The sequence below is a fragment of the Meriones unguiculatus genome, chromosome 15 (genome assembly GCF_030254825.1).
Source record: "Meriones unguiculatus strain TT.TT164.6M chromosome 15, Bangor_MerUng_6.1, whole genome shotgun sequence".
In the NCBI taxonomy this organism is placed as follows: domain Eukaryota; kingdom Metazoa; phylum Chordata; class Mammalia; order Rodentia; family Muridae; genus Meriones; species Meriones unguiculatus.
In genome coordinates, this window is record NC_083362.1 from 40,818,404 (window position 1) to 40,839,057 (window position 20,654).

The following is a 20,654-nucleotide window of genomic DNA, read 5'->3' on the forward strand; positions in this document are numbered from 1 at the left end:
ATGAACTCAATGGCTGGCTCTTTGACCTCTCATTCCCCCCAAGGAAGGAACAGCCTTGCTAGGCCACAGAGGAGAATATTGAAGCAGTCCTGAAGATACCTGATAAGTTGGGTCAGATGGAAAGGGCGGAGGACCTCCCCTATTAGTGGACTTGGAAAGGGGCAGGGAGGAGATGAGGGAGGGAAAGTGGGATTGGGAAGGAATGAGGGAGGGGGCTTCAGCTGGGATACAAAGTAAGTAACCTGTGATTAATATAAAAAAATTATAAGAAAAGAAAAATTCCAATCAAAAAGACCCTGAGATTCTATCTTACACCCATCAAAATAGCTAAGATTAAAAACTCAAGTGACAATACATGTTGGAGAGGATGTGGAGAAAGAGAAACCTTCACCATTATTGGTAGGTGTGAAAATTTGTATAACCACTTTGGAAATCAATCTGTTACTTTCTCAAAACAATTGGGAATATTGCTTCCTCAGGATCCAGCTATACCACTCCTGGGGGTATAACCTAAAATGCTCCACCATTCGATGAGGACTTTTTCTCAACTATGTTTGTAGCAGCTTTACTTGTAATAATCAGAATCTGGAAACAGTCGAGATGTCTCTCAAACAAGAAATGGATATAGAAATTGTGGTACATTTACACAATGAAATAGTACTCAGCTATTAAAAACAAGAAAATCAGGAAATATGCAGGCAAATGGATGGAACTAGAAAAGATTTTCCTGAGTGAGGCATACCAAAAGCAGTATACACTCATTTATAAGTGGATATTAGCAGTATAATATAGGAGAGCCATACTAGAATCTACAGACCTAAAGAAGTTAAACAGCAAGTTGGACCCTAAGGAGGATTCTTAAATCTCATTCAGAATAAATAGCAAACGGTCTAGATTCCAGAATCCGTGGACGAGAGGGAACAGGATGGAAGCCTACTATTGAGGGTCCTTGAAATGCTCCACCCAACAGAGGATTGAAGCAGATGCTGAGACTCACAGTCAAACTTTGGGCAGAGCACACGGAGTCATCAGGAAATTTTGAGGAGGGATTTATGAATCTTACAGTCTCATGTACATGTTTACACTAAAACAATAATCTTTGTTCTATAAATAATATTTTGTCATAATTCACTTATCAGTAGATTTAAAAAATAAGACAAATCAAAACTTTATCCTTGTTCTACTAGCATTTTCCTTATGAGTGTGACCTGCAACAATTTTAAGGGCCAAGTTTATGAAAGTTGCAATCTGCAAAGATTATTCAGAAACATGATTCTATTCATAGTCCCATATTCTAAATGTAGAGAAAGACAATGTTTTAAATAAAAGTGCCATTTTCCCATGAATTCTCTAAACATGACAGGTAATATACATATATAACTTCTTTTAATTTGCCACCTGGCAAAATTTACTATGTTTGTTCTGGAGAAGTAGTGGTTCTGACCATGAACTCTCAATGGACATTTTCACCCCACAAGTTATGTGCATGCACTTCTCAACTTCAGAAGTTTCTGCCACAAACAGTGGAAATATCTCCATAGGAGGAATTTGGGCATATTAGACTCTGGATGTGCGTCTTTTCCTAAGGAAACATAGCAGTATTTATAATGTGAAAAACACAATAGAATTCAGCTTTCGTTACCCAATATAATGATTTTCTGTACCAAACATAGGGACTTAAGATAGTATTTCTTTGAAAAATATGATGCATTGCATGAGTTCTCTATCACTACTATAACAAATTAAAAATTGAAGAAATTACAGCAAGTTGAAACTATATCTATTAGGTTTTTCCTTCCATCTAGTCTCTAATAGCCTTAATTTCTTTTCTTGACACCTCTAAGTCACATCTCAGTTTCGGTCAATTCAGTTAGAATACTGCAGTCTAAAAATCATATGACCAGCAAATTGAAACACACACACACACACACACACACATATGAATACATCTATTTATACAAAACACATATCTATTCATATATACACACATACATGTATAAAAATTTACATTTATGGTGATCAGAAGCCTCATAGAGATGACACACTTAGAATTCAGGTGGATGTGTGCTCTTGGAATACACCTCTCCACCTCCTCCTCTTGCTTTGCACTTCCAGCTGCTTTCTCCTTTTCTTCCATCTTGTCTCTAAAAGTTATAAAGTTGAATTGTCTTTTGACACCACTTAGTCATATCTTCTTTTTTGTCAGCTCAGCTAGAATGCTTCCTATGCTGTCTAAGAGTCATGTGAACAGAATGAGTCTGCATGGAAAAATCTAGGTCAGCCCTAGTTTTAGGACTTCTGAAGCTCATCCACACATACATTTCCTTATGTCATGTAAAATAACATACTGGGCAGGTATTGGGGATTAATTTGCTAACATCTTTAGGAAATAATATTTTGTCATTCATACATGTTCAAAATGACATCATTCTTTATGAAATTGGAAAATGTTGCATGATGAATGGTTTTATATATAACAAATGCAGTCATTGTAGCTCTAAAGTTATTAATTCTTTCCAAGTTGGAGGTAAATGTGGAAATTGATGTATTTATTTAATACATAAATTAAACAATATCTAATCTCCTGTAATGTTTCAAAAACTCGCAATTTTACTGCAACCAATGTAAGGTTACAATTAGAGAACAAATAAATCATCTAATTTAATTTATTACTTTTTAATTTATTTCATTTTTACTTCAACTAATGCAATTTCCTTTCAAAACAGCAATGGCCATAAACAAAAATGCTTTATTTGGTTTTAAAACTGGAACAAAATAAATATAAGTAACCTATAGTGCTTGAAAAGATTTTCCCTTCTTAATTGAAAATAAACAAAACCAAAGCTAAAGTAAATGAGTGCTTAATCTTTCATTCCAACACAAAGGTTATTATTTGGTTCAAGTGTGTACATGGAGACAGAAGAAATGAGTAATTGATTATTTTAACTTTGGGGACGTCCAAGCTTAACAAGTTGAAATATCAACAAAAATACACAATTGCATTTTAAAGAGTTTAGCATATTTTGATTAAAATTCTTATTATTTGCCTTTGGCTTGATGCTCCAATAAAAAAAAATGTACAAAACTGCTTCTGAGGGGATCATAGGGATCATTATTTGACATTTCATAAGTATATAGTGAGAGTTCCCTTTGAAACTTGCAAAAGAGTAAAGAAGTTTTAGCAAGTCCTTATCGGAGAATACAAATTTGTACTGTATTTCATTTATAAACCACTTTGTGGCAAACAAATTCCAGAGACTCCTTCAGGATTGCATCTGCATATCAAATCCTCACAGATATCAGGGAGAGATGTGTGTCCTTAATTCCACCATTCAATGCACCCTCTACTACTATTACTAAAATTCAACCAAGGATTCATGAACAACTCTCCAAAACTGGAAACTATGTCACTGTTTATAGTCCATGACATTAACCATTACCAAACTACTACATACTCTGCAGCAAGAGGGGATAAATTTATCTCAAAAACCTTGAATGCAAAAGAGAACATAATTCTCCTTCCAGATTCCATGCATATCAGGTATCCTCTTTCTCTTACATTCCACCAACACTTAATAGTTAAGCAACATTTCAAAAATTGGTATAACTGGAAAAAAATAATCTCTGAATTTTGTGACTAATTGGGAAATGTAAAATTTAATAAACTGTAATCATAACAAAAACCAGAAATACTTATAGGTGCATATAATTGGTGCAAATAAAATATTTAAATGATATTATTGAATTAAATTAATAATAGATCCATTTATTTTTAGTATAACTTATTTCTGAAAACATCATGGTAGAAACATTCTTCAAAATCAAGAACAGAGAGACAAATTATGTTACTACTGTTTAGTTCATTCAACCTTATAACATCTATGTTTGAAATCATTTTGCAAAGTAGCAGACTCTACTGAATAGTTCATTTTCCCCTCTGCCATCCTAGATTCTATGTGTCCATGGCTAATATAGCCTTCCAAAAACATAATCACTACCAAGATTATATAGATAAATCATATCATTAATGAGGCATGGATACATTGACAAATAATTAGTAACTTCAGAGAAAATTAATTATACCACATACATATGGAAAGATGAATACAAAGAAAAATATTGAGACAAAAGAGGATAGTATAGGTACAGAAAACTAAGTAAAAAACTAAGTACTATTACAACATTCTCTGGAATTTTGAAGTGAATGTAGGGCATTATAAACTCTTATTGAAGAAAGTTTCATTCTTGTTGAATTGTCAAAGAAACAGAAAAATGTGTTTAATGACCTATAACCAAAGCCAAAATTACACAGATTTATGTGAACATAAGGGGTTAAAACCACAGGCAACTTGCAGAGTCATTTGAGGACAATTTCTATTGAATATATTTTTATTGTGTTAATGTTATTTGCTGAGAAATTTTCCCAAGGGCAAAAGGAAAACTATATTTCTGCCAAAAAAATCATAGAAATACTTTGCTGTCACAGTCAGTCTTTAAGTATTGGCATCTACCTGCACATTTTGTAATTTTGTATACATAAACTGAAGCACACCTCCTCCAAAAAAACAAAAACAAAACCAAAACTCTATCAGGAAGAGGAAAGAGGCAAACAATGAAATATTAGAAAGTTGCAGGATTTTGAAAAGAAACTTATTGGGAAATTGATATGTCTCTAAATAGTTCGACTCTTAATTCAGTTGAGCATACCAAGCAGTTTCAGGATCTTCCAGTCAGTGCCCCAAACACACAGTAGATTACTTCTAGGATGCTGATTCCAGCTAAACAGAAAGTGATGCATTTCATCAACTGTAGCTGATTTAAATATTGAAAATGATTATTTGAACTACTAAAGGACCCTGACCAAGGCCCAAATTATCTATCAAAATGTTGAATATGAATATTGACATTGAGTAAAACTATAAAATATGAATTGGGGTCAATTTGAAGTCTAAGATTTTATTTTATCAAATTTCTTGCATGCAGATTACAATAAGCATGCATTGGCATTCAATTTTCTAATCACTGTTGTTTCTAAGTACCCTTCTCCTAACTTGGAAGTGCAAAATGCAGATTTAAAAGAAAGCATTCCAATATTATTTGGCATAAATATATATGTATGCATGTATGTATGTATGTATGTATGTGTGTAAAATTTCAAGTATCAATGTAGTTAAGGAATATATGGTGACAATGTAAATGAAATCCACAAAGTATGACAATGGAAGTCAACTAAATAATGCATATTGAGAGTGGATTTCCAAGAAAAGAAATAAACTATAGATCTATTATAAGGCAAAATGGAAGTGAGAGATGTGGAGAGCCAAGCTCTGCCGCACCCTAAAGATGGCGCTGGCTTCTGCCTCTGGTAGGTAAAAGTTCTCGGTAATCAACTCCTTAATTGGTTGTGTATGTGCATCGGGCTCGCTTCCGCAGTTGTGGACTAATCTGCAGGCGCCATGTAGCTTGTCAGGATTGGCTGGCCATAGGCTATTTAATTGGCTGGCTGGGCTTCCCGAGAGTCAGAAGTCAGAAGATTGTTCAAGGTTCCTGAATAAACTGCATTGAGAAGAGTCCAGTGTTGCGTCTTCCTTGCTGGTCGAGGCGGTCACGACAGAGAGATAGGAATATTAAATGAAAACATGACTGAGAGTATTAAGACTTATTATCTACTGCCTTTTAACTATTGATAGACATTTTGTCTTTTCATATTTTGTCTATGTTCTCATTTTTTTCTTAAAATTAGCTTGTGGTGGTTTCGGTGACAATGGTCTTCATATTTTCATGCGTTTAAATGCTTGTCTCCAGTTGGTGGAGCTTTTGGGGAACAATTAAGGAGTGTAGTCACTGTAGGAGGTGTGTCACTGAAGGTTAGCTTTGAGGTGTACAAAGATGCCCACCATCACAGCATCTCCTTCTCTGCTTCTCAACACAGAACCACTTAATTATGGAATTCAGAGCAGCCATTCTCCAGGAGGTTGGGAATTGATCTACCCTAAAGATATTATATAATCTCTACATTATCCTGCAGAGGTACTGTAATTCTGTGTTAACTGATGCTTAGTTCATAATATGAGGAAATTGGAAACAGCCTAAATGACCATCAGCTGATAAATAGATAACAAAAATATGGTATATTCACACAATGTAATATTGTTTGGCTGTTAATAAAAATGAAATTATGAAATTTGCAGGTAAATGGGTGGAGCTAGAGAAAATATCATCCAGGGTGAGGTAATCTGGAATCCAAAAGAAATATACTGTTTCCCCTTCTATATGGTTGCTAGCTTTTGACATTTGAATTGAAAATTTATACAGTACATTTTGATTACAGTTTACCCTTCTCCATCTCTTCCCAGGTCCACCTCTCCACCCACTGAACTCCACATGCTTTTCATCTCTCTGTTTAGAAAATAAATTAGGTAAGAGAGAAAAACATAATAAAAATTAAAAGCACAAGTAAAAAAAAAAACAGAGAAAGACAGACAAAGACAGTTACTTAAAGACAATCCATAAATGCACAAAATCTAAAAACTTCGATCAGTTCACTTCAAAATGTATCCTATTACCTAAAATGCAACAGAGATAAGCTACCTAGCAAGGAACCAGGAATAGCGGTGTGATCTCTCAGTGAAGGGAAAAATGTAATAGAGTGTTATGGAGATACAAAGGGAACACTACAATAGAGAGATTAAATCTGGAGAGAGGTGGATAAAGGATCAAATAAAGGGAGGAACAACTTACACTAAAGGCTATTTTAAACTAGTACAAATGAAACTTCATAAACATATACATATATGAAAAAAGTTACTAAATAATAAGGGAGACAATGCCTCAACTAAACATCTTTTATTTTTTAATCCAATGAAGTTTATTGGATGGAGATGGAGAGAAAGAGGGAAAGAGAGAGAGAAAGAGATCAAATAAACATCTTTTGTCACTAAATAAAACATTCGGTGCCAGGAATTAGTTGCATCGTATTGAATCATAAGTTAAAGAGGCTTCGTGGAAACTTCCAAACATAACAGGGTGTTGCCAAAAATATTGATTATTCTCCTCAACTTGATGTTAAAGCCTTATTACTGAAAACAACACATTATCTCGCGTGAAGTCTCTAGCATGAAGATGTCAAACTGGTACCTAAATAGAAGTTTTACACCTCTATTGACTAAGGTTTGTGGTGTTGAAAAGTACTCTTCACTCGACAGGGCAAATAACGCCACCCAACTACAAATTCTGCAACCTACACTATTGACCTGCCTATAGGATATACTGGTGCAATAGTGGCACAGATGTTATAGGGAGTAACCAACCATCTTTTCACTTCTTTTGGGGGTAACAGCATGAGATGGAGTTGAGAGCTGACACTATTAAAATTGCCAAACACCTGAACTAGATAAGTTATGGGCCTAGAAGAAAACTTGATATTATTATTTTGTTAAAGAAAAGTTTCATTAAAATGACTCTTGATGACATAAGCATCAGTTCCTTGATTAACCTACATTAGAGAGAAGCTTCTCCTTGCAGTAGATAGGAATTAACACAGAGATCTGCAACTTGACAATGTGCACAGTGAGAGAATTTGCAGCATTCTGTATTAAATGGAATGTCTTCATCAATGTTCTTCCCTAAATGCTCAGGGATCTGTGAGGAAGGACAGTCAGAAAGAGTGTAAGATCCATGTGGATAACTTCAAAGAAAGTATTTTCCAAGTGCAGAAGGACTTATATCTATGTGAACTCAAAGACACTGTGGCAGAATGCATCAAGATCTGCACAGGTCCAAGCCAGACAGGAACCTAGCATAGAGAGTGGGGAAATGGACAGAGTCCCACCCCTAATCAAGAAGGTATATTCATTTGGATACCCACTAGCCAAAGAAAAATTTGGCAGTCTCACTGAGTGTATCAACTGTGCTTCTGGGCATATCTCATGCCCTGAAGTAATTGGGCAACACAAAATGAAGTTAATGGTATGTTTGCGCATTTCTTGTTTCATTTTTATTTGGGGGGGTATTGTTTGTGCTATTGTCTTTTACCCTCTGTCTACATCCTCTCCAGCATGTGTTGTCACTTGAGTTTTTGATCTTAGCCATTCTGATGGGTTTGAGGTGGATATCAGAGTCATTTTGGTTTGCATTTCCCTGGTGTCTAAGGACATTGCACATTTCTTTTAGTGTTTCTCGACCATTTGATATTCCTCTGTTGAGAATTCTCTGTTTAGCTCTATACCCCATTTTTAAATTGGATTTTTTGGTTTGTTGATGTTTAATTTCTTGAGTTCTTTATATATTCTGGATATTACATCTGACAGATGTAAGGTTGGTGAAGATCTTTTCTCACTCTGTAGGCTATTGTTTTGTTCTGTTGACTCTGTCCTTTGCTTTACAGAAGCTTTTCAGTTTCAGGGGGTCCCATTTATTGATCATTAATATTAGAGCTGGAGTTGTTAGTGTTCTGTGCCAATGCATCCAAGGCTCTTCCCCATTTTTTTTTCTAACAGGTTTAGTGTGTCTGGTTTTATGTTGAGGTCTTTGATCCACATGGATTTTACTTTGGTTCAGGGTGATAAATATGGATCTATGTATATTTTTCTATATATAGACATCCAGTAAAACCAGCACCATTTGTTGAAGACTGTCTTTTTCCATTGTATGGTCTTGGCTTCTTTGCCAAAATCTTCATCCATAGGTGTATGGGTTTATTTCGGAATCTTAGATTTGATTCCATTGATCCACCAGTCTGTTTCTATGCCAGTATATCATTTTTATTACTGTTGCTTTACAGTACAACTTGAGATCAGGGGTGGAGATACCTCCATAAGATATTTTATTCTATGGAATGCCTTTTGTTATTCTGGGTTTTTTGTTTTTCCATAAAAAAGTTTAGACTTGTTCTTTCAAGGTCTGCAAAGAATTGTGTTGGCATTTTGATGGTAATTGCATTGAATCCATACTTTGCTTTGGAAGGATGGCCATTTTTACTGGTAATAATACTGACCATGAACATGGGAGATCTTTCCATCTGATATTTCTTCAAAATTTTTTCCAGAGTCCTGAAATTGTTTTCATACAAGTCTTTCACTTGCTTAGTTAGAGTTACACCCAAGTACTTTATGTCTTTTATGGCTATTGTGAAGCATATTTTTCCTAATTTCTTTCTCAGCCCAATTTTCTTTTGTATACAGGAGGGCTTCAAATTTTTTTTTAGTTAATTTTGTACCTAGCCACTTTGCTGAAGGTGTTTATCAGCTGTAGAAGTTCACTGATAGAATTTTTGGGGTCACTCAAGTGTACCATCATATCGTCTGCAAATACTGATACTTTGACTTTTTCCTTCACAATTTGTATACCTTTGATCTCCTTTAGTTGTCTTATTGCTCTACCTAGGACTTCCAGTACTATATTGAAGATATAAGGAGAGAGTGGGCAGCCTTGTCTTGTTTCCGATTTCAGTGGGATTGATTTAAGTTTCTCTCTGTTTAGTATAATGTTGGCTATAGGCTTGCTGTATATTGTCTTTACTATGTTTATGTATGTACCTTCTATCCCTGATCTAAGACTTTAAGCACGAATGAGTGTTGAATTTTATCAAATGTTTTTTTCAGCATTTAAGTAGATGATCATATTTTTTTCTTTCATTTTATTTATATAGTGGATTACATTGATGGATTTCTATATATTGTACCTCCCCTGGATGTCTGGGATGAAGCCTATTTGGTTGTGATGGATGATATCTTTGATGTGTTCTTGGATTCAGTTTGTGAGTATTTTATTATTTTTGTGTCAATCTTCATAAGCAAGATTGGTCTGAAGTGCTCTTTCTTTGTTGGGTCTTTTTGCAGTTTAGGTATCAAAGTGACTGTGGCCTTATAGAATAAGATTGGTAATTTTCCTACTGTTTCTATTATATGGAAGGGTTCATCAATAACAGAAATAACAAAAAGCCTACACACACATGGATACTGAACAACTCTCCACTCAATGACAACTATGTTAGGGAGGAAGTAAAGAAAAAAATTATAGACTTCCTAGAATTCAATGGTAAAAAATTCAAAAGGTAAAACTTACCCTAACTTATGGGACACAATGAAAGCAGTGCTAAGAGGAAAGCTCATAGCACCGCATGCTTTTATAAAGATATCTGAGGCATCTCATACAAGTAACTTAATGGAATATCTGAAAGCACTAGAAAAAAAAGAAGCAAAAGTAGTAGTCAGCTGGAAATAATCAAACTCAGGGCTGAAATCAATAAACTAGAAACAAAGAGACCAATTCAGAAAATCAACAAAACCAAGAACTGTTTCTTTGAGAAAATCAACAAGATAGACAAATCCTTAGGCAATTTAACTAAAATGCAGAGGGACCGTGTCCAAATCAACAAAATCAGTAATGAAAAAGCAGACATAACAACAGACACTGACAGAATCTAAACACTTATTAGGTCCTACTTCAAAAGCCTATATGCAACAAAATTTGAGCAGGTAAATGGAATGACAATTTTCTTGCTAGATTCCATTTACCAAAGCTGAATCTAGGTCAGGTAAATAAATTAAATAGTCCTATATCTCCTAAGGAAATGGAAGCTGTCATCCAAAGTCTCCCTTGCAAAAGAAGCCCAGGACTAGATGGTTTCAGCGCAGAATTCTGCCAGACCTTCAGAGAAAAGCTAACACTAATACTCTTCAAATAAGTCCACAAAACAGAAACAAGGAACATTACCAACCTCATTCTATGAGGCCATAGTCATGATGATACCTAAACTGCCCAAAGATCCAAAAAAGGCAGAGAACTTCAGGCCAATCTCTCTTATGAAAATTGATGCAAAAGTGCTTAATAAAATACTCACAAATGGGAACAGGGACTGTCTCTGACATGAACCGATTGGCCTGCTCTTTGAACACCTCCCCCTGAGGGGAGAGCAGCCTTACCAGGCCACAGAGGAAGACAATGCAGCCACTCCTGATGAGACCTAACACACTAGGATCAGAAGAAAGAAAAAGAAACCCTCCCCTACCAGTGGACTTGGGAAGGGGAGTGTGTGGAGAAGGGGGAGGAAGGGAGAGTTTGGGAGAGGAGGAGGGAGGGAACTAGAGGAGGGATACAAAGTAAATAGAGTATAACTAAAATTTTTTAAAAAGTAATACTCTAAAAAAAAGGTCAAAATATGAGTTGTAAGATACCTATCTTCCATTATGTGAAGAGAAAATTTATACTGTCCAATTCATTGTATCTCCTAGAAATGGCCAGTGCTCATCGGAAGTCTTTGATCATGACCACCAAAGATATTGATGGAGACGCTCTAAGCACAGAGCTGAATAGGCTAAAAATTGGTCTTCTGGAGAGTGTTCTAGTCAGTTGTGCATCCCAGCCTTGCATTCATTAAAGCCTGCTAATGTAAAAAAAAAAAAAAAAACCAAAACAAACAAAAAAAAAAAACCCTCACAAACCAAATCCAAGAACTTATCAAAGATATCATCCACCATGATCAAGTAGGCTACGTCCCAGGCATCCAAGGGTGGTTCAATATGTGGAAATCTATCAATGTAATCCACCATATAAATAAACTGAAAGAAAAAGAAAAACACATGATCATCTCCGTAGAGGCCAAAAAATAGCATTTGACAAAATTCAACACCCTTTCATTCATGTTTAAAGTTTGGAGAGATCAGGGATACAAGGCACATACCTAAACACAGTAAAAGCAATATGCAGCGAGCCCATAGCCAACATCAAACTAAACAGAAAGAAACGTAAATCAATCCCACTGAAATCAGGGAAAGGCAAGGCTGCCCACTCTCTCCCAATATCTTCAACATAGTACTTGAAGTCCCAGATAGAGCAATGAGACAACTAAAGGAGACAAGGGGAAACAAGTGGGAAAGGAAGAAGTCAAAGTATCATTATTTGCAGATGATATGATGTGTATGATAGTGTACATGAGTGATCCCAAAAATTCTACCAGAGAACTTCTACAGCTGATAAACACTTTCAGCAAACTCGCTGGATACAAAATTAACTCAAAAAAAAAATCTAAGGCTCTATTGTATACAAAAGACAAGCAGGCTGAGAAAGAAATTAGGGAAACAATACCTTTCACAATAGCCACAAATAACATAATGTACCTTTGTGTGACTCTAAACAAGCAAGTCAAAGACCTGTATGAAAAAAAAAATTCAAATCTTTGAAGAAAGAATTTGAAGAAGATATCAGACAATGGAAAGATCTTCCATGCTCAAGCGTTTTTGTTGTTGTTGTAGTAGTTTGTGTTTTTTTTTTTTTTTTTGAGAAAAACCCTATTTTCTTTTTTTTCCATAATTTTATTTTTCTCATTAGTTACATTTTGTTAATTCTGTATCCCAGCTGTATCCCTCATTCCCTCCCCAATCCCACCCTCCCTCCCTCATCTCCTCCCTGCCCCTTTCCAAGTCCACTAATAGGGGAGGACCTCCTCCCCTTTCATATGACTCGCTTTTGTCAAGTATTTTCGGGACTGGCTGCAAAGTCCTCCTCTGTGGGCTAACAGTACTGCTCCTCCCTTGGGAGGTGGGGAGGTCAAAGAGCCAGTCATTGAGTTCCTGTTAGAAATAGTCCTTGTTCCCCTTACTATGGGAAACCAATTGATTACTGAGCTATCACGGGTCACATCCGAGCAGAGGTTCTAGGTTTTATCCTCTCATGGACTTTGGTTGAGTGTCCATCTCAGAAAAGACCCTGTGCCCAGATACGTTTGGTCCTTGTGGAGCTCCTCCTATCCTTTCCACTTCAAACTCCCCTTCTTTCATATGATTCCCTGCACTCTGCCGAAGGTTTGGTTGTGAGTCTTAGTATCTATTTTGGAGCACTGCTAGGTAGAGTCTTTCAGATGCTTTCTGCGGTAGACTCCTGTCATACGTTCAATGCACATCCCATTTGTCTTTCTAAATGAGGATAGATCCTCATACCCCATGTCTGCTTTCTTGATTATCTTCTTTAGGTGTATAGATTTCATTTTGTTTATCCTATCTTTTAGGTCTATATAAGCGAGTATATTCCATGTTTGTCTTTCTCCTTCTGGGATACTTCGCTCAGAATGATCTTTTCTAGCTCCCACCATTTGCCTGCAAATTTCATGATTTCCTCCTTTTTGATTGCTGAGTAGTATTCCATTGTGTAGAAATACCACAATTTCTGTATCCATTCCTCCGTTGATGGACATCTGGGTTGTTTCCAGGTTCTGGCTATTACAAATAAAGCTGCTACAAACATGGTTGAGCAAATGTCCTTATTGTGTACTTGAGCAAATTTTGGGTATATACCTATTGTGAAAAACCCTATTTTCAAGTGAAAGAAATTATAAGATCATAATTATATATGTATAAATAAATGCTTCAAAGTTATGTAAAATATTTTTACTGAAATATGAAAGCATAACCTTATGTATTATCACGGGGTAATGTGATATTTTAACACCTGTATATGTGATGAAATTTTTATCAGTTTTAAAATATTCACCATCTCTGCCAGATGATGGTGGCTCACTCTTTTAATCCCAGCAGTCTAGAAACAGAGGCAGGCAGATCTCTGAGACCAGCCTGGTCTAGAGAGTGAAGTTTAAGACACTCAGTGTTACAGAGAAAAACCTTACCTTGAACAAAACAAAACAAAAGAAAAATGTAGGGAAGCTTTAATCCAGTAATATGGCTGCTCTGGAAAGGGATCACATCACCAGGTCTATGTGATCCAGCTGGCATGCCAACACTCCCTTAGTATACACCTTTAATTCCAAACCATAAAGGTAAGATTCCTTTATAGAAGGAAGCAGGCATGTTTGAAAGTAATGCTAAAAGGGGTTGAAAAAGTGATGAATCAGAAAAAGATTTGACAGAATGAGTTAGATATAGGAAATGCCCAAATCTGACTAGAATTTAGTCAGGAGTAAAGAGAATCCAATTTGACTCAGTCAGCTGGGAAAGGAGTTTGAGCCAGAACAGTTGAGTTGAATGAGCCAGCCAGAGTAAAGAAAGAACTAGAAAGTGTGAGTTTATTCGTCGGTATGTCTTGGAGACTAAAAATATTCTAGGCCTAGGTTAGCAGACAGAGATTAGAAGCTAAAACCTTCAAGGTCCAGACATGGAGATTAGATTGTATGGAGGCTAGAAGCTTCCTGGCCTAGGCCTATGGATAACTAGAATGGTGAAAAAAAAACTCTTTAGGCTCAGCCTAAGCCATGTATTCCTACAGCTTTTTTATGACTCTCATTTCTTTTCTTGTTCTGAAAAAATAAAAACAAAAAAGGTAAAAATATCCGCCATCCCAAAAATTTATCATTTTCTTTAAACAAGGAATTTTTTTTCATTGATTTATATATATATATATATATATATATATATATATGTCTTTATTATTATTTGTTGTCAACCACCATAAAATTGCATTCATGGCTTCTTATACTTACAACTTAGAATTAGGTCATTTCTCTTTCTTTATTCATTCTTCCAGTCACACTTCTTGAATAACATTGGTAGCCAACATTCTTGACTCAGCTCCAAGGAGATAAAAATGGGATCCTATAGATCACATATCTCATGATTGTGTGGTGGTTGCTTCTGGGTCTGTTTTGACTCACTTAAAACACATTTCTTTCTCTCTTATCTATTTATCTATCTATCTATTTATTTACTTACTTACTTATTTTTACAAATTATTAATTTTATATCCCGATTGTAGCTCTCTCCCTCATTTCATCCCAGTTCCACTTTCCCTCCTTCTTCCCCTCTTTCTCCTATCCCTAGTCCACTGAAAGGGGGAGTTCTCCTCCCCTGTCCTCTGACCCTAGCTTATCAAGTCTCATCAGGACTGCCTGAATCCTCTTCCTCTGTGGCCTGCAATGCCTCACTGTCAAAGGAAAGTGATCAAAGAGCAGGCAACCAAGTTCATGACAGAGGCTGTTCCTGCTCCCCTTACTTGGGAACCCACATAGATACTGGGCTGTCTATTGCCTACATCTGGGCAGGGGGTCTAGGTGCTCTCCATGCATATCCTTAAAAGACTAGTAACCTACCCCAGAAAGATGGAAATCAAATGGGCAAAGAAACCCGAACATTGTCTTATTTTACTTAAGGCCCACTCCATAATAAGGAACCTATATCCAACACTGCTTGGTAACCAAGAACCAAATACTGTATATCAGGGATCGAGGGTAAAACCTAATATATTATTAATATATATTAATTATATATTATATTATATAATAAAATGGCTCCTAATGATATTCTGTTATACTCATAGATCAGTGTCTTACCTAGCTGTCATCACAGAGGCTTATTCAGAGACCACCACAACCAGATAGTACAAGGAAAGAAAATCATAATGGAAGGTCTCCATCAATCCCTTTCTTTGGAGCTCAGGAGACAGCATGTAAAAGCAAGAGGTAAAAAAAGACTCTAAGCGAACAAGGCTCTCTGAATCAACTGAGCAAAGTGCCTATGAGTTCACAGATATAACATCATCAAGCACAGGGCCTGAATGAGTGAGCAGAAGGTCTTTTCTATATATTACAGCTATTATTTTAGTATTTGGTACACCTTACTGTGAGAAAGGATGGGTATCTGATTCTTGTGCCTGTTCTTAGAACTCTTTTCCTCCTGTTGGGTTGCCTCGTCTAATTCGATAAGACGGTTTTTGCTTCATCTTACTATATTTTATTTTGTCATGTTTGTTTGTTATCTCTTAGAAACCTGTTCATCTCTAATAAAAGACAGGAAGATACTAGATTCAGAGAGAAGGGGAGGTTGGAAGAAACTGGAAGTAGAGGGAGGAGAAACTATAATCGTGATATATTGTATTTAAAATGAATCTATTTTCAACAAAAGGAAAATTAAAAAAAAAAACAGAAAAGAAACCCAAACAAAAGTTGTATAAGTGTTAAAATTAAAAGAGAACAATACAATAGAGAAAACAGTACAGAGATGATCAGCAGTGACAGAAATAGGTTTTGATAGGACTTTAAAAGTGATGATTCCGTGAAAGGTTTTCAAAAAAGGCAGTATGTTCATACTGGTCAGCATTAAGTACTGTCGACTTAGGTGTATACCCAAGACCATGAGATAACACTGGCTTTTTAATAATACTACGTCACCATACTTGAAGACAGACTCAAGAAGAATCAAACCAGCAATTTTGTTATAGAAGAAATATAACATCCTAGATTAACTTAAAATGTATATTAAAGATAATTAAAAGTCCCAAAATTTTCCAGAATCTGATGGACTTATTAGGTCTACTAAAATTTAAAAATTAAAAGAAAGACATATGCAAACACAGACTATTCTGATGCATTTGAAAAAAGAAATGCTTCATACTAACAGTTGTAAGACTAATGTATTTTTACATCAAAAGGCCAGGAGGAAAAATAACAATGATTGAAAACCTCGCTTATACACATAATTGTAAAAAATTATTCTGCTGGGTTTTCTCATTTGAATTAGCATAGTCTCTATTACATTATAAACTTTCCAAAGCTGCAATAAAAATTAGCTTTTCAGAGCCTTGTTCTTAGTGGGATAGTCAACTCCTCCGGGTATTTATTAAATCAGAGCCTGAAAGCCTTAAATATTCCAAAACTCAAAATGGTTCTTAGAAAGCTATTTCTGCTATATCAAAAAGGAACAAAATTTTGAAGAAAATATATAGTTTATTACAATAATGAATGATAGATTTTGGGATTAGCAAACCACCACAAAATCTGTTGCACTAACTATTTAAAAATACAGATAACCACTTGTCTCAATTGAAGCAGTACAGAACTGGGAAAAGCCAAATCATTCTTAGCAAACTAGAAACTGAAGGGAATTTCATTAACCTTGAGTAAAAGGCAACTATAAAATTTCTCAGTAGAGTAAAATGTCAAGACCATTTCTTTAATACCAAGAACAAGGGCAGAATGATCGTGGCCATCATTCACAACTTCTGTACAGTGGTGTTTACTGCATTAGGTCCACTAAGTGCTGATGATTGCAGATGACAGAGCTCTAGATTTAAATATATCTGTATCTATTTTTGGTAGCTGTTTAATTATTATATGGAATTATCCTTTGATTTCTCTGCCTGCCCCTTAATTTTTATCATATTCCTAATATTGCTCAAATTGTAACTAATAGATTAGACTTTTTAAGAAACAGCTTTTAATCTTTTTTGTTCATTTTTAAATATTTCTGTTTGGTAATTTCCTAACTTTTCTATGTTGATTGATTTAAATGTACTTATTTTTACTACTTTTTTGCAATTCACAATCATTGTAACAAGCGATTTAAATTTGCTAATTGGGGGAAAATATCTTAGTGCTATTATTTTATTATTCCCATGCACGCAACTTTCCTTTCACTAGCCATTTTCATTAGTAATGTCTGAGATTATAGTTACCATTATATTCTTGTCTACTTATTTCTTTGAAGTCTAAATAGATAATTATGGAATCATAATTTGCTTTATGGAGACATATATTTGAGGAAAAAGGATCTTAAAGGAAGAAAAGTTTTATTTGTACTCCAATTCCAGCTTACAGCTCATCTTTCCTAGGAAATTCAAGCAGACACTTAAGCAGCTAATCTCTTAACATCTTCCATCAAAAACAAAGACAAACATGCACACAGCACACACAGAGAGCACATACATCTGCACATGCAAACTCACATACACACTAACACACCCACATGGGTATGACACAAACACATACATATGCACTTCTGAATGTGCACACAGAAGACTGCACATATCCTTAGTAGTTTGTTTGCTTTCAGCTCTCTCTCCTTCTTTCTCTCTCCCTCTCTCTCAGATTCTTTAGGAACTCCTGATTGGGGGATGCTTTCTTCACCAATAGGATGGGTCTTCTACCATCAGTTAAATTCGAAAACAAGGCCCTGAGGGACATGCACACTGTCCAACCGAATCTAAATGATTTATCCTTAACACACTCTTCCTAGGTGGCTCTAAGATGGTAAGCTGATTGCCAGCATCAGCACCAAAACAACTAAAGGGGTCTTTGCTAAAGTTATACACACTACTATAAAGTTACCAGGGTAGAAGTGTTGATTATTGACCTATGGACTATTGGCTTCACTATGCCTAACACTGTTGATTCTCAAGCACAATGAGCTATCTCAATACAAGCCACTAAGGGTTTCGCTGAGTACAATGCCAGTATCAGGATCATGGAATAAAATGTAAAGCAATCCACTTCAAACTGTACTTATCTTATGGATAACAAGTGATAAATTCACACGTCTTACAAAAGTAGCACATCTATTGGATGCTTTACTCAAACGGTAATACTCAGAGTGAAAAAATAACTTAAAATGTCAAAGAATTGAACTCATAAGCTTAAGTAAATAAAGAAGTATGTACGGCAGCTGCAGGGCTCAGGAGGGTGACAGGGAGGACTGAGAGAATGGAAATCTGTGGAGGGCACCTCAAGAACAGCAAATGATCCTGGTTGTCTAACAGTTGGCCCCAGCTAAAACTCCTAGCAGCAGGGGTTAAGGAACCTGAAGTCACAAACTCCTGTAATCAGGTGAGACTTCCAGTGGAGGAAGGTGAACACCAACTGGTCCATAAAACCTTGGACCCCAAATTTGCCTTGCCTACAAGAAGTGTAGGGATAAAGATGGTTCAGAGATTGAGGGAATGGCAAACCTATGACTAGCCCAACTCAGGACTCAGCCCATGGGAGGAATCCCACACCTGTCACTATTACTAATACTCTGCTATGCTTTCAAACAGGACCCTAGCATAACTGTCTTCTGAGAGGTTTCATCCAGCAACTGATAGAAACAGATGCAGAGACCCACAGCCAAATAGGCCAAGCTTAGGAAGTCTTGTGGAAGAGTTGGGGGAAGGATAGAGGGAACTGGTGAGGTGAAGGACACCACAAGAACAACTCAAGGTAAATTAACCTGGGCCCATGGGGGATCACAAAGCCTGAATCACCAAATAAAGGGTGTGTATAGAGCTAGACCTATACCCCTTAAAAAAATGTGGCAGACATGCAGCCTGGTAAACATATAGGTTCCCAAACAATGGGAATAAGAGGCTGTATATAACTCCATTCCTTGCCTTTGGATCCCTTTTCTCTAGTATGGCTGCCTTTAGCTCTCCTGAGATTTGAGACATATAATACATTAGGGGGCCTCCACCACTCTGAGAAGAAAGAGTGGGGAATAAGGGAAGGGTCTGATGGTGGGACTGAGAGGAGGTAGGGAGCTGAAATCAGGCTGTAAAGTGATTAGATAGATAGATAGATAGATAGATAGATAGATAGATAGATAGATAGATAGGTGATAGATAGATAGATAGATAGATAGACTCATAGATACATAGACTCATAGATACATAGACTCATAGATACATAGACAGAGAGACAGACTGACAAAAGAGGTATGTTTTCAGGACTTGAGAAGATGACTCAGTGATTACAGAGCTTCATGCCACTCAGGAAGACACAGATTTGATTCCCACCAAACATAGTGGATGCTGTTCACAACTTGCTATGGCTGAAGCTTCAGGTGATATGACAGCCCAGGAGACACCCCATACACACACACACACACACACACACACACACACACACACAGAGAGAGAGAGAGAGAGAGAGAGAGAGAGAGAGAAATAAAAATGATTCCTTTTATTGAAAAATTTGTTCAATTCTTTGAAAAATTTCTTGAAATCAAACATGTTTATTAAAAAATGAAAGGGGAGGAGGTCCTCCCCTATCAGTGTACTGGAAAGGGGCAGGGAGGAGACCAGGGAGGGAGTGTGGGGTTGGGGAGGGAATGAGGGAGTGGGATACAGCTGGGACACAGAGTTAACAAAATGTAACTAAAAAGAAAAGTAAAAATTAAAAAAATATATATGTTTAGAAACAGTTATAAAGCTACAAAACCTAGAAAGAGTCCAAATATCTTATTGTCAGGAAGATAGCATACTTCATAAATAACTGGACTTAAGAAAATCAATAACTGATTACAGTAAAAAATACATTATAAGAGAACAGGTAGAGTCTATACTACTTAGACCACAGATAGTGTAATCTAGCAGAGAACCATGTACCATATGCTCACCCCAGTTGATGTTTTTAAATTCAAGGAAGATATTATGCATATAATATAATTCATAGAATATAATTATATGCATTATAATGCATATAATTCAAAATACAACTATACTTACTGTGTCTGTACATGTTATTCATAAAAACTTACATATGACTCAATGTCTTTCCTATCTTACAAAATACAACTTTTAAAGAGGTTCTTTTACATTTTACATGTTATTTATGTTATTAAGCTCATTAAATGTTATGGACATTTCAATTTGATTGTCTAGTTCATTTTTCAAACTTAATAGTCACTTCCCTAAACTTCTTAGATACCATTATTATTTCATGCTATGCTTTAAATTAAATACAAAAACAAATACAAAATAAACATAAGAACATCAGACTGAATTTCCAAGTGTTATTTTATATTAACATTTTCTAGTGTTATATTATTTTGCTGCTACAATATTTTCTACATATTTTTTCTGACAGTTTTAAAATTTTAAGTTAAATACATTTTCCACGAATTTGTGGGTACAGTTGCATGAAAATAATGTGCATGAACAATATTACTTAGTGTCTATAT